The sequence below is a fragment of the Lactuca virosa genome, chromosome 1 (assembly GCF_052849685.1).
Source record: "Lactuca virosa cultivar CGN04683 chromosome 1, Lactuca_virosa_CGN04683_v6, whole genome shotgun sequence".
In the NCBI taxonomy this organism is placed as follows: Eukaryota; Viridiplantae; Streptophyta; class Magnoliopsida; order Asterales; family Asteraceae; genus Lactuca; species Lactuca virosa.
This window is the reverse complement of record NC_136426.1, coordinates 210483750-210498157: the sequence shown is the minus strand read 5'-3', so window position 1 is coordinate 210498157 and position 14408 is coordinate 210483750. Positions and strand designations below refer to the sequence as shown.

Sequence of the window (14408 nt, the reverse complement as noted above, 5' to 3'; positions counted from 1 at the left end):
AAGCATGTCTTCCAAATTTGATTTGTTTTCATGCACCGGTTCCTCCTTTTGATAAAAGCCTCTCTCCTTTTGCTTATACTTTTCCTCCCTTGTCTTTTTGTACTCATCATAAGGTAGCCATTCCTTCTTTGGTTTTCGCTAATTGTCATCAAACCTATCACCACTTGAATAGCACACTTGCACCTTCCGATTCCCGTTCTTGTCAAGATCACAATCTTTAGTTAGGTGGGGCCCCCTACAATTCTCACATCCCACTCTTATGGCGTGGATGGATTGGTCCATCTTTGTCATTCTTCGATCCATGCTTTCCAATTTTGCCATCATCGCTGCCATGTCATCCGTGATGGAATTCACCGCCCCTCGAGTCATGTCATTCCTTGGGTTGTGATATTCTCTAGAGTGCTTAGAGAATTCTTCAATTAAAGCTTTTATTACTGGAGGTGGTTTCTTTGTGAGTGGTCCTTGCGAGTCAAGGAGTTGCCTAGTTGTCACATTTACTCCATCATAGAAAATGGAGACTTCTTGTTGGCTGTTTAGATCGTGATGTGGGAATTTCCATAGTAAGCCTTTGTACCTTTCCCACGCCTCATATAGTGACTCTCCAGTTTGTTGTTCAAAATTAGCTATGGCTTTCTTCAACTTGACTATTTTTGAAGGCGGGCAAAACTGGTCTATGAATTCTTCTTTCATTTTAGCCCATGTAGTGATGGATCCTAGGGGAAGTGATTTCAGCCAGTTCTTAGCAGCTCCCTTGAGTGTGACAGGTAGCATACAAAGCAAGACAGTGTCGTGAGCCACATTAGGGACATTGAAGTAGTCGGCTATGTCATTGACTTCGTCAAGATGCTTGTATGCGTCTTCATGATCCTTCCCGTAGAATGGAATCTCCTTAAGTTGAGCAAGTATGTGGCCTTTAAGTTCAAAGGTGGTAGTTGCGGGAATCGCGGGTTGCACGAGTCCCGGGCTGGTGTCGTCACGCATCCTTTTCTTCCATTCACCCATGGGAACTTCATCGATGTTCGCCATGGTGTTTGCTAGTTCGCCTTCTATGTCGCTTTCTCCTTCGGATTCGCTTTCTTCTTTTTCGGATTCGTAAACAATCTCGTCCTTGTTTGGGTCCACTTCTGCCTCTGAAAATATGTTGTATTCTCCTACTTTCTTGCTCTTTTTCTTGTTAAAAACAACTTTTAGATTCTTCAACGGTGAATTTGTCGATGTTGCGGTTTCTCCTACGTTCTTACCTTTGTTTTTTCTCAAGGTTGCTTCCGGGTCTTCAAGCGGTGGGATCAAAGGTGTACCTCCTCCCCTGGTCATAAACGAATTGTAAACAAAACAAAAAACACGCGTAAAAAGAACAAAAATAAAATAAAAACGAAACTGAGTTTCAGCGATGGACTCGTCGAGTAGCTTCGATTGCACTAAGCGAGTTCAATGCTAAAACTGAAAAAAAATTTAACAAAAATTCTAACAAATCAGATAAAATTAAAATTAAACCTAATACATAGATTAGTAAAGCAGTAACTTTGTGCAAGATTATTTTCACACAAAGGGTCAATAATACTAGAAATTAAAATTAATTTTTGAACCATTCCCCGGCAACGGCGCCAAAAACTTGATGTGTGTAAAACCAACTAGTTTTAATCCTACTTTTCAATTATAAATTAGACACATAAAGGCAATGGACCTATCAATTGTGGTATAGTTAAATAAGTAGCGTATCAAACTCAGGGAACGGAAATTAAACTAATTACTAATATTATCTAAAGCAAATAATAAAATAGAAGGGGTTTCTCTAGTTTTACAACACTAGAGACTTAACTAAAACTTAACTAGCACCTAATTAAGCAGCTAACAATTAAATTGCAACTAAAATCAATGATAAAAGGGTTTCTGTCTAGGTTCGACTCATTTACTCCTATGGTTAATTTTTATAATAATATAATGGATTAATTGTTATTGGTTACCGACTAAGATGATTAGGTTCACATTCGTTATTACCAATCCTTAGAAAATAAATTAATTTAAGCAGTGATCAAGTCGTCAAACTAATAGATTTCCTAGTATATAAATTCGGGTTAAATAAGACTTGTAATGGTTAATTAAATTGGTGATTCAATTGACCCCTTGTTGATGGTGTATCACACAAGCTCACGTATTAACTTACCTATCTTCTAATTAAATCTAGTTTCACATTCGTTATTCCTAGACATATAACTACGTGGTCACATAAATCATATGAAATTAATAACTAAGAGATGTTCATACAACTTAATTACTGATTTATTAACAGAAGATAGTTGTTATTAATGTATGAGGTTCTTTAACAAGCTTACAAAACGATATCACCAATTAAGAATTAATCAAAAGAGTAAAATTAATCCATAGGAGCAAACTTGTCTACCCTAAACAGAAACTAACGAAATTAGTTCATAATTACAATAAATAGAAAGCTAAAAACGAATTCAAACAAGCTAGACATAGTTCTATCCGAAGGTAAAGTGGAAAATTAAACCTAAGTTGCCTTATTCTTCTTAGATTTGAGAATTAGGGTTCTTCTCACGTTCTTCAGATCTCCACCAGTCTCCTTAGTCGCCAAGTAAGCTTCCCAAAAGCCAGAGAGGTCTTCAAATCGGATTTGTTGCTTCTATTTATAGATAACTCAAAACAGGGGCTACTCGTCGAGTAGACAATCGACTCGTCGAGTACCCTTGAAGAATCCGTGTGCGGTAAGGACTTTACGTGTTGCTTTGCGAATCCTCGTGCGTACTCGTCGAGCAGACGTCCCTACTCGCCGAGTAGCTTCAAGATTTAGCACTTTTCTTCTTTCTTTAGCTCCCGAGCTTCCGATAGTATCTCCTGCTTCCTTTTGCTTCCGAGCATATCTTTTGGACTGAAAATACAATTTAAACACAATTAAGCACCTTTTGTCCATGAATTGCGAATAATTAGCCAATAAATAATAAAAATCTATACTAAATATATAGCTAAATATGCAAATATCAGTTCTATCTCACGAAAGACTCCCCCTCTCCCCGGTGCTACGAAAACCACGTTCTCACTAGGTCTGTAGAACATATATCCAAATGACTTCTGCGGATAGCCGATGAAAATACAACGCTCACTACGAGGTCTGAGCTTGTCGTGAGTCTCTCGTCTTGTGAAAGCCTCGCAACCCCAAACCTTGATATGTGCTAACGAGGGAATCTTCCATGTCCACATATCGTGAGTTGTTTTGGAAACCTTCTTAGTTGGGACTAGATTAAGGATATGTACGGCAGTCTCTAAGGCATACCCCCAGAATGAGATAGGTAACGAAGCTCGACTCATCATGGAACGAACCATGTCTAACAAGGTTCGATTACGCCTCTCAGCCACACCATTAAGTTGTGGTGTCCTATTTGGCGTCAATTGAGAAACAATTCCATATTCCTTAAGATAGTCGTGGAACTCGATACTAAGATACTCACCACCTCGATCGGATCGGAGCATATTTATCTTCTGCCCAATTGATTCTCCACTTCTTGTTTAAACTCTTTCAACTTTTCAAAATTTCCTGACTTATGCTTGATTAAGTAGATATACCCATATCTGCAATAATCATCGGTAAAAGTCACATAGAAGCTGTTTTCATCCCTCGTGGTGGATCTAAAGGTCCCACACACATGCGTGTGTATGAGATACAATATCCCTCACCTCTTTCACAAGAATGAGTGAAAGGTGATTTGGTCATCTTTCCAAGCAAACAAGACTCGCACGTGTCATCCGACCTAAGGTAGAATGACTCCAACACTCCATCCTTTTGGAGTTGGGCTTTTCGTTTCTTGTTGACATGTCCAAGACGACAATGCCACAAGCATGCCTTGTCCAAACCATTGGACGAATCAATATGCAACACATTATTTCCTAAGACGTCTACAACCATCAGAGTTTCATATATACAATTACAAGGCAACGCTTCAAAATAAAAAATACAATTATAAAAAGTATTAATAGAACCAACTTCATTATTAAATGAAAATCTAAAACCTTGTCTATACAAACCATGAAAGGAAATATTGTTTCTCGTCATTTCTGACGAGTAGCAACAATCGTTCAAATCTAACCCTAACCCACTACTAAGCATTACATAATAAACTCCAATATTGTTGACAAGCGACGATCTCCTATTCCTCATGATCAAGTTCATCTTCCCATGCTCCACATCCTTACTTCTTCTTAGACCCTACAAATCAGAACAAATGTGAAAACCACATCCTGTATCAAGTGTTGAGTTTTGAGCATTCTAACACTCCTAAGTGTACATGCAACCCTAAATACCTTGGATCTATGTTTTCTATATTATACATGCAAATATGAATATTCCAAGGTATTACCCTATCTAGCATACAATCTTTGATACTTGGGTAATAAAAACAAGTTTGAAGACATACCTTTTTATGTAGCTTGATTCCTTGATGCTTAAGAGCCGAGTGCCCCAAATGTGACGCCTCAAATGGTTCACACAACATCAAATACACTTGGAATAACTTAGAGAGAAATGAACCACTTCATGAAATCGGCTAGCCCTCACCATACACACATAGTTCTCTCATGGTGGCCAATTTTTGACAAGAATAAGATGCTTATATAGTGTGTCACAATTAGGGTTACACCATGTAAACCCTAATTGTCATGGCCTTTCATTTCCATGATCCATGGGTACAAAAACACCATGGAGCATCCATGGAGCATCCTATGGGTTTTAGCCCAACTTGATAATCCATGGAGCATTAGCCCACTATACAAGTATGGATGATTTACACAATCAACCCATATATTTAATTAGTCTCCTTTTGATCACTTAATTAATTCCAAATTAATTCTTGATCAATACTAATTAAATAATCTTATTAATATATTAGAACTTATAATATATTAGCAAACCTTAAGTGTTATTTCTCTCATTTTAGTCTATCAAAATGCATGATGCCATGCAATCCAAATGGACCATGCCAATCGGGTCAAGTACATACCAAATATAGTTATGGACTTAGACACTAATCCAACAGTCTCCCACTTGGATAAGTCTAAAACTATTATTGATTGAGTATGACTTCAAAAACCGACTGGCAATCGTAGCTCTTTAAGCCGCTGTCGAACTCTGACGTTGTAACAGAACTCTGATCTCGTCAATGACTTGTCCATTAGATAAGGGATCATATATTCCTCCATTCTAGATATCATATAGACTGAGACATGGATTATAAATCATTCTCTCTGTCTATTTGTTGTTTCCGATTTCGGATTCATGACGACTAATCGATTGAACAGATCAAATCAGTCCTGGGTTGGCCAAGCACTCACATGTGTCATCACTAAATCATCGAGGGGCCCACAGATATCGCTTTTATCCCGAAGGTAAAAGGAATGGATAAACTTTGACTCATATGGCTTGTTCTACTACTTGTTGAATCATACACAAATGCACGTTTTATAACATCGAGTTACCAATGCATTTTCGTGCAATCAAGATATAACCAACTCATAGTAACAACTCATATCTCTAGGTTTGAAGAATATAAGATATTATCGTCTCATGATCACTCGTGATAAAATCCATGAAGTGAGTCAAATGAGCGTGGGTTGAATCCAATACTTAGAACTTATGAGCACTCATGAGTGTTTTAGCACCGCTTTGTCCAACATCTTAGAACTCTACAAGCCATCCCATGACAGTCTTGATTCATATCTACTTCCAACATATGACCGACTGTGTATGGTTTGAATAATTTAGTCATTCAAGAAGAACGACCTAGTTATTTTGGAAGTCAAAACATGCAAAGTGAAACACAAGAATAATCGAATCCAATATGGTCTCAGAACTTATGATTATAAATAAAACACCTTTTATTTATCACCATATTGATTACGCATTATTCATTGTATACTGTTTCAACTGTCAACGTTTTACTTGAATTAAAGCAATAGTTGTCCCATGCTCCAAGCATGTACACTATATTTTCTAAACACTAGTCATGCCATACACCAAGTATGCACACTATGTTTGTCTAAACATTAGTTATGCCATACATCAAGTATGCACACTAAGTTTGTCTATGATATTTTACTTTGTGAAATAGATCGATTGAACATAATTCCAATGATACTCATTTCACAATCCTAATTCCTTACCGCAAATGCAAGAATTCCAAATCCTTCCATTTACCTAAATCTGTTAGATTATGAACTTATATGCATTGATCCTCTTGTAATGACTATGCACAAAGTCACAAAGACTTGTCAACAGACATTACAGAGTATTCCAATGGAGATCAACTCCATGGAAATATCCTTCTTGCATTAAGTTTTTTTTCTCCAATCTTACACAGATTGAATCCACCTATGGAGACAACTCCATATTCCCATTTTGACTATCATTTCTGAACAAGAGTTTCCTCTTTTCAGAACATGTCATTATGTTCCTTACAAAATTAACACTATACTTCCAACTGTCCCTGAGCAACCAATCTTTGGTAAACCTTAGATTGTCCTCGACAATTGCTTAATCATTTTAGTCATTTCCAATTCTAGAATTTTTCCCTTCTAATTGCCTTGAGCATTTGGAAAATTTAGAGCGGATGAATATTATAGCACATGCAATCGATCCTATATCTGAAGCATATGGGATACGATTCATGATGTCTCACATAAAGACATGATACTAGACCAGTCTTTTGCTATAATATTTATGTATCTATTTGCCAAGTTCTCATAATTCAGATTATGAAAAGGGATTCCGTAATCATAATTGAATTTTAGAACGCAAATAATGGACCCATATATAGAATTTCCTTATGTTGAGCCATTCCAACACAAAATTCATATATCGTTGACCAAATATGATTAAAAACCTCAATCTAAGCTTTTAGAATTGAAATGAAGTATAATTTCCTCTCCCTTAATTATAGCAAAACAACTTTTTCCCAATTGAAACTTTTGTTTTCTATAATTAACATTGCTAACTTGCAATACTTACTATAATTATCATGCTCCCACTAACATGAAAATTATTAGCATAACACTTATGCTCCCACTAGCTTTGACATGTACTCAGAAATCAGCTGGACTTCTAGAAATCAATACTGTATTGACTTTCTTACCAAAGTTCAAATTTCTGATACGAGATGCTTTGATAAAACTTTATCAAAATCATACACCTTTCCTTAGATAGCACACATGTGTGTCTAAACAATTTCAGAACTATGAAAAGAGATGTCGTAATCATAGTCTCAATTGTTTAGACCTTTGCCATTTCTCACAAGTCCATATTAGTGTGCCGGTTAACCACACACGCTCCACTAACGACTTTGAGAATGCAAATATCACAACTGTTATCTACTTAAAATCTACTTAGTGAAAGTGTTTCCTCACCATCATTTTCATGAATCGGAGAGAAACCTTATGACACTTAGATTGTTTATGGTGTAAGTGTTCTTATCCAAACTTATATGGACTGAACTCGATCTTACTTTCTTGCCACCTGGCAGCACAAGGGCCTGCCATTGCTTCCAAGTTGTTATGCAACCAATTGAGAACTCTCAGAACTCATATGCAAAGCCAACTTTCACTGGAATGGGTACAGAAGTAGGAATATGTCAACACGATAGGTTATAAACCTCAAGTCGTGTGCTAGTGATGACTCTAAGAATTGTTTTGGAAGGAAGTATGACTCATCTTCTTGATTTAACCATTTCAGCAATTCTTGATTCCTCTTCTTAGCCATAGGAATTCACTAAGATGTCCTTAGAAGACCAATTGTAATATGGTTTCTTAATCATTGAGATGATCACAAAAACATGATACTAAAGTACTCTCCCATATTTTCAGATTTGAGAAACTTTTATCCTTTCTGCCTGATTTGATTCTTCTCATTCGTTCTGCCATACATCGAAACTTTTCCAACGTTTCAGAATTATACTTAAACTAGTCAGTATAACCATATTTACTAAACTTTAGTAAATCATGATGAATAGTCTTATCAATATTTTGTGGTGGACTTGATCAGTGCACCAGAATGTGTACTCAATCCCTTAGTCCTTCACTTGACTCACATTTACATGTGAACAAGGAATTAATCTTAATTTTCCAAAGATGAAAATTCTCATTCATCATACTATACAACTTGCATGATTTCCAAGTTTCTATCCAACTGAAACCCTGGGTGATGAGAATCTTTCCTTATTTGGTAAATTATGACACTACCACAAACGAACGAATCAAGTCCATTTTTTTTCCAATATTGCTATCAATGGAATCATATAAACAACCATTTTTCACAAATGCCACTTGTAAGGATATTTAAAATAAATATAAAATTAAAACCTTTTTATTTTATTTCAAAACTTTGCAGACAAAACTTATCCTTACAGTGCAAATGCATATGAAAAACTTGTGGTTATCTATTCCTAAGCAGTATATCATAACTCCTAAGCAACAACTCAAAAATTCTGATCACCGAACCATGCGATCGAAATTCATCTTCGCGATCAGAATCAGCATATAATTCCTTTAAGTTTCTTCACTTTTGTTTGAGGTTTCCAAAAATATAAAGAACACAAAAATCGAGTTATAACGAAGAAGTTATGACCAATCGAAGATACGCGACGATACCGGTAAAACACTGTTAAGCACAAAACGAGAAATTTCAATAAAATACTTTTCAACCATAGGTGTCTAGATGAAAGTTGTATATATCCCAAAACCGTAAACATACATAAAAAGAACGCCCAAATCTGACTTCATATGAGCAAGTTATGATTTTTCGAAGTTTCGGACATAACAGTAGACAGCTAAAAAGTCGAAATCGAGATCGAGCGACTTTTTGCCAACACCATCTAAACGAGAATCGAATATCTCGCCGACAGTAATGCAACGGTAAAAATTCTGACGAAAACGGACATCGGATGAAGAAGTTATGGATTTTTAACGGACTTTTCCTGTCCCGGTCTGTTAAAAATATAATATTAAAAATAAAGTGAAAATTAGCCGACGAAGTCTAAACAAGAGTTGTAGAGCATAATCTCACCTACGCGTGGATATAAAGAACGTCGAAAACGGAGCTCGTATGCGAAAGATATGAATTTCTGAAGTTTGAGGCACGAGTTTCGACGATGTGTCAGAATTTTCAGAGTTCACGACGTGAACACTAAAGTTCACGACGCGAACAGTCTAACTGACCATTTCAGAGCCACTTGACGGATGACGCATGCCATGACGAATCGGGACAAACTCACGACGTGAATTGGCAAAACTCACGACGTGAACTTCGATTCTTAGCATATATATAGAAATTGAAGCCTTTCGAGTTTGGCTGCTCATTCCTATCCTCTCTCCCGCTTCTACTATGTGTTAAGCATCCCGAGACCACCCCGAAGCCCCGATAACAACCCTAGCACACGACGCAAGGCTCGAAGTCCCGAAGTTCCCGAGGAACTTGCTTCTTTCCAGTCGAAGTACTGCTCGAGTTTAGTCTCGCCTTCTTCAACTCACCACTTGTATCAGGTGAGTTACACCCCTACACTTTTCTAAACTTTTTATATGTTTTATAGGGGGGGAATACAAGTAAACACCCGGTTAATCCCGAGTGAAAACATCAATCTTTTGCTATACCTTTCATATTGCTTTTATAACTATCATATGGAAATTGTTAACATGCAAAACACCTCACAACACAAATTTACCCTTATGGGATACAATATGTTTTATAAATGAAATACATTTTATTTATACGTTTGCATACTACATTATATCAAGGCTAACCAATTCAACTACACCATGTAGTTACAAGTAAATATAACCCATCATTATGTTGTTATTAACACCGTCGAAAGGATAATCTTTTCATACAAAATCATATAAATTATATTGATTATACTTTACAAATCAATCCACTTTTTCTATCGTACAAGGTTATAAATAAAAATCGTTATTTTTATTTACTAAAAGGTTTATCATATATCTCTCATGAACTTATTGTTAGCAAATCATTTGTGAGACAGCGGCTTTGTTTAGTATTAAACGAGAGTCTTTCCCTTATAACCAGAGTCTCCCGTTCGGAGAGCGTGAGTTTCTGTATAGATCTATACGGGACCGACAATCCCATGCCCTGACTGTTAGCTACAGTTGGAACAAAAGTTCAGGGGTTACAAATGTCATTTACAGTAAGGATATCCGTCATATTAGCATGGTTATAGGAACTCGCAACGCGGAAACAATGACTCATACATGTAGTAATACTCAACTCAATCAAGCTCGGGTCATTTACAGTAAGGATATCCGTCATATTAGCATGGTTATAGGAACTCGCAACGCGGAAACAATGACTCATACATGTAGTAATACTCAACTCAATCAAGCTCGGGGGATAATAACTATATGATCACTTAGTATTTACATCAGGGTTATATATGGTTTTCATTTGATAGACAGTGGGATGTGTGATTTCAGCTTCATTTCCTGTTCCTTGTTTGGTTGTGGATTTAGGGCAGAATCACCCAATCGACTGTCGGTTCCAGTCTTAGTCATATATAACTTGTAGGGACTAAGTAATCATGATAGGGTATTATCAGCACATTTAGAATTCAGTAAACGCAACTTTAACTAGTTTTACTTAATAATAAAACTACCAAGTTATAAAGCTAAGTATGTCATAGTTACTTACGTATCACGGTCTTGGTCATTTAAGACTGCCTCTCATCTATTAGGGAAAATATGGGATTTTCTGGATCTAATACATTCATTTTCAACACAACAAATCATAACTCATCTATTAGGGAAAACATGGGATTTTCTGGATCTAATAAATTCATTTTCAACACAACGAATCATAACTCATCTATTAGGGAAAACATGGGATTTTCTGGATCTAATACATTCATTTTTCAACACAACGAATCATAACTCTTTTCATTTGAAAATATCGGATTTTCAGGAGACATATACAAGTATTTTCAAATTGATGTGATCACTTAGTGGGTATGTTTGGGTTATATAAAATGAAGATTCGATAGATAGTGGAATGTGTGGTTTCCGCCTCATTTCCTATTCCTTGTTTGGTTGTGGGCTTAGGGCAGATCTACTCATTCGACTGTCAGTTCGATCTTTGATTTTATATAACTTATATGCACTAAGTAATCATGGTAGGAAATAACATTGGTCACTTTTCATATACAAATTCAAAGTATCATATATCACTCTTTAAACGTAAGAATCAAATATATTCTGTTATCAATGCTAAGGGCTACACCTCAAGCTATTAAGAAAATATAAGATTTTCTGTAATATCATACGAACATTTTCAAGAAACAATAAACTTACGTTCTAAATCAAATGCTTATGAACTCACCAACTTAAATGTTGATACACTTTCCAAATCACTTGTATTCTCAGGAAACTAATAAGCAGGTACTCGTAAAAGTGTCAAGAAGATGGAGCATAGTAGCTTCAAGTCTTTGTTTTGGTCATCTACTTTTGGAATCACACTATCTACTTTATGTATTCAATGTAAACACTTTATTATCAATACAATGGTTGTTGTTGCTTTGATTACTATTTTACATTTGTTATGATACTGTACATGACGTCCTCCGCCCCCGAATGTTTCCGCCGTTCAGGTTTGGGGGTGTGACAGATTGGTATCAGAGCATTGTTTATAGTGAACTAAGTATATCAACTTATAAAAGATATACAACTATAAATACAATGAGACTAAAACACTCTTACCAAGAGTTATACTTTTAAATATAAAAATATTTTTGTAAAAGTATACACGCGAACATATATACAAGGAAAGTATGATAATTAAAACGAAACAAAAGTATTAAGATTGTTGAATAGCACGAGTAGGCCTTGAAATATATAATCAGGTCTGGGATGAATATAGCCTGATCAACTATATTTATTCGAGAGGTGATTAGCATATGCCTAGGAATGGCCGTGGTGTTGCAACAAGGTCTGAAACTTACCAAACTTTCCATACAAAGAAACTTAGGAACCAAACATAAAGTTAAAAATACTATAGGAGTATTTTAAGTACAATAAGATAACTTATGTGAAAACTAAAAGACCCTTGCTGGCAGGTCTATAATTGCGGAGTGTATGCTCCAAGGTTATATATAATTAAGATTTCATAGACTTAGAAGTAGTGATCTTCGCTCTACTACCTGTTCCTTGTTTGGTTGTGGTTTTAGAGTAGGATCACTTAATCGAAAGTCTATTTAATCTCAATTATATACAACTGGTGTACGCTGCATAATTATAGGAGGACCCAATGAGGATCACCATAAAAACTATTAATATTCTTTAGACATCCCCATTCTCTCACGACAACATAGTTAGATATAACCACTCCACTACATCAGTCAACAGAGGAGTCAAGGAAGATCAAAAAGTGACTCATAAAGAGAATCCCAAGAAGGGAACAGACGAGGATCAAAGAAATAGAGAAATCATCAAGGACCTGATGCGTCATACTAATAACTAATATAACCTAGTGAGTTAGTGATTACACTACTCACACTACGTGTTAGGCTTAATGCTTTTTTCCGACATGACAAATAACAATAAATCGAACCACGGAATTTCAATTGAGGATATTCAATATAAAAAATTCATAAGTTTATTTTATATATAAACCTCTATTATGAAATGTTTGCAAAACACTTTCGAATCATGATGCATTCAAAGCTAAGATAGCCAAGTTCTTACGACATTCGATTTATAACCATTTCCAATATCTTACCAACCTTTCATCTTCTGATAGAAGGATGCCTCCTCGTAGATATAACAGGCGTAATAACAACATGTCAACAAATCCACCACCGCCTCCACCACAGTTTGATCCTGTTGCGTTCCAGGCTGTCATAACTGCCGCTATAGCAACTGTCATCACTCAAATTCAGGCGAATGGTGCCAGTGGGGCGGGAAGTGGTACTAACAACTTTAACTTCGGAAATGGCCACGGACACTCTAGGGAGTGTACATACAAAGACTTCATGAACTGCAAACCCAAATCCTTTAGTGGAAGCGGGGGAGTCATTACTCTGATGCAATGGTTCGAAAAAGCAGAATCGGTATTCGAGATATGCACGTGCCCGGAAGGAAGCAAAGTTAAGTTTGCTGCATGCACCTTCTCAGACAGGGCCCTTACATGGTGGAATAGCCATGTCAAGTCACTAACACTCACAATGGCAAATTCAATATGCTGGGAAGGCCTGAAAGCAATGATGATAGAAGAGTACTGCCAAGGGGCGAGATACAGAAGCTAGAGCAAGAACTGTGGAACCTTACTATGACAAACTCTGATATAGTGGCCTATACTTATAGATTCAGTGACCTAGCAGCACTATGCCCCGAGATGGTTACCTCGGAAAACAAGGAAGTAGAGAGATACATCTGAGGACTATCTCCTCAGATTCAAGGACATGTATTAGCTTCAAACCCAACTACTTTCGATAGCGCTAAACGGTTGGCCCAGAGACTCATCGACCATGGAGTCCGCCAAGGCGTGATGACCCCCACTCCTGAGCTAACAAAAATGGATGACTCTAAGCGGAAGTCATGGAATGAGGAAGAGGGACCACAAACACGAGAAGCCTCGAAAAGACAACAGATAGTGGCTATTCATGCTACCACGACATCTACCAATCCAGCACCTACTAGTCGTTATGCTGGGAACCTTCCGAAATGCAATAAGTGTAACTTTCATCACACAGGAGCTTGTCGGAGGATGCATTGCAAGAACTGCAATAGGAAGGGACACACTACTCGTTTCTGTAGAGTACCGGCACAACCTATCTCGCAGATTCCTGGCTGTTACAGGTGTGGCGAAACTGGACACTTCCAGAGGGATTGTCCAATAACAAGGAACTCTGGCGGAGATGGAAGAATACTAATGATCACCGGAGGAGAGACTACGGCGAAACCCCTATGAACAACGGTATGCTTTTCCCAGTAAAATATATATAAAGCTTAACTTTTTACTAAAATCTAGTACCAGATAAAAAGTAATTATAAATTACTTCCTCGTCCGAACACTTTTCCCGATCGGTTTCGCACTTGTTACGATAAGAAGTTCCCAAATAGCTACTAGAAATGGATTGGCTTGGTCTTCACCATACCAATTCCATGTGCTATAGAAATACCCTTCATTTTCACCGTTCACTAACGGAAACCTTTCGATCTGTAACGACAAACCCGACACAAACTTCCAAATCTTCTCTTGTTAAAATCCCAAAGTACTCATGTGAGGAGTACTATACCTTTTGCAACCTTCCCGAATGATTACCGACAAACCATTTAGGAATAGCACGCGTACAAAAAGTCAAGTTCAAACGTTGAGGCTAGGAATAATTACGGCTAACCTATCACTA

The 14408-nt window shown here is 36.9% G+C and overlaps 1 non-coding gene across 1 annotated transcript; it reads left to right on the top strand.

Moving 5' to 3' along the window:
• Positions 1–535: 535 nt before the first annotated feature.
• LOC145151780 (small nucleolar RNA R71) lies at positions 536–642 on the top strand. The gene has a single exon (XR_013732335.1). It is a non-coding gene; the product is annotated as a small nucleolar RNA R71 (small nucleolar RNA).
• The last annotated feature ends 13766 nt before the right edge of the window (positions 643–14408 follow it).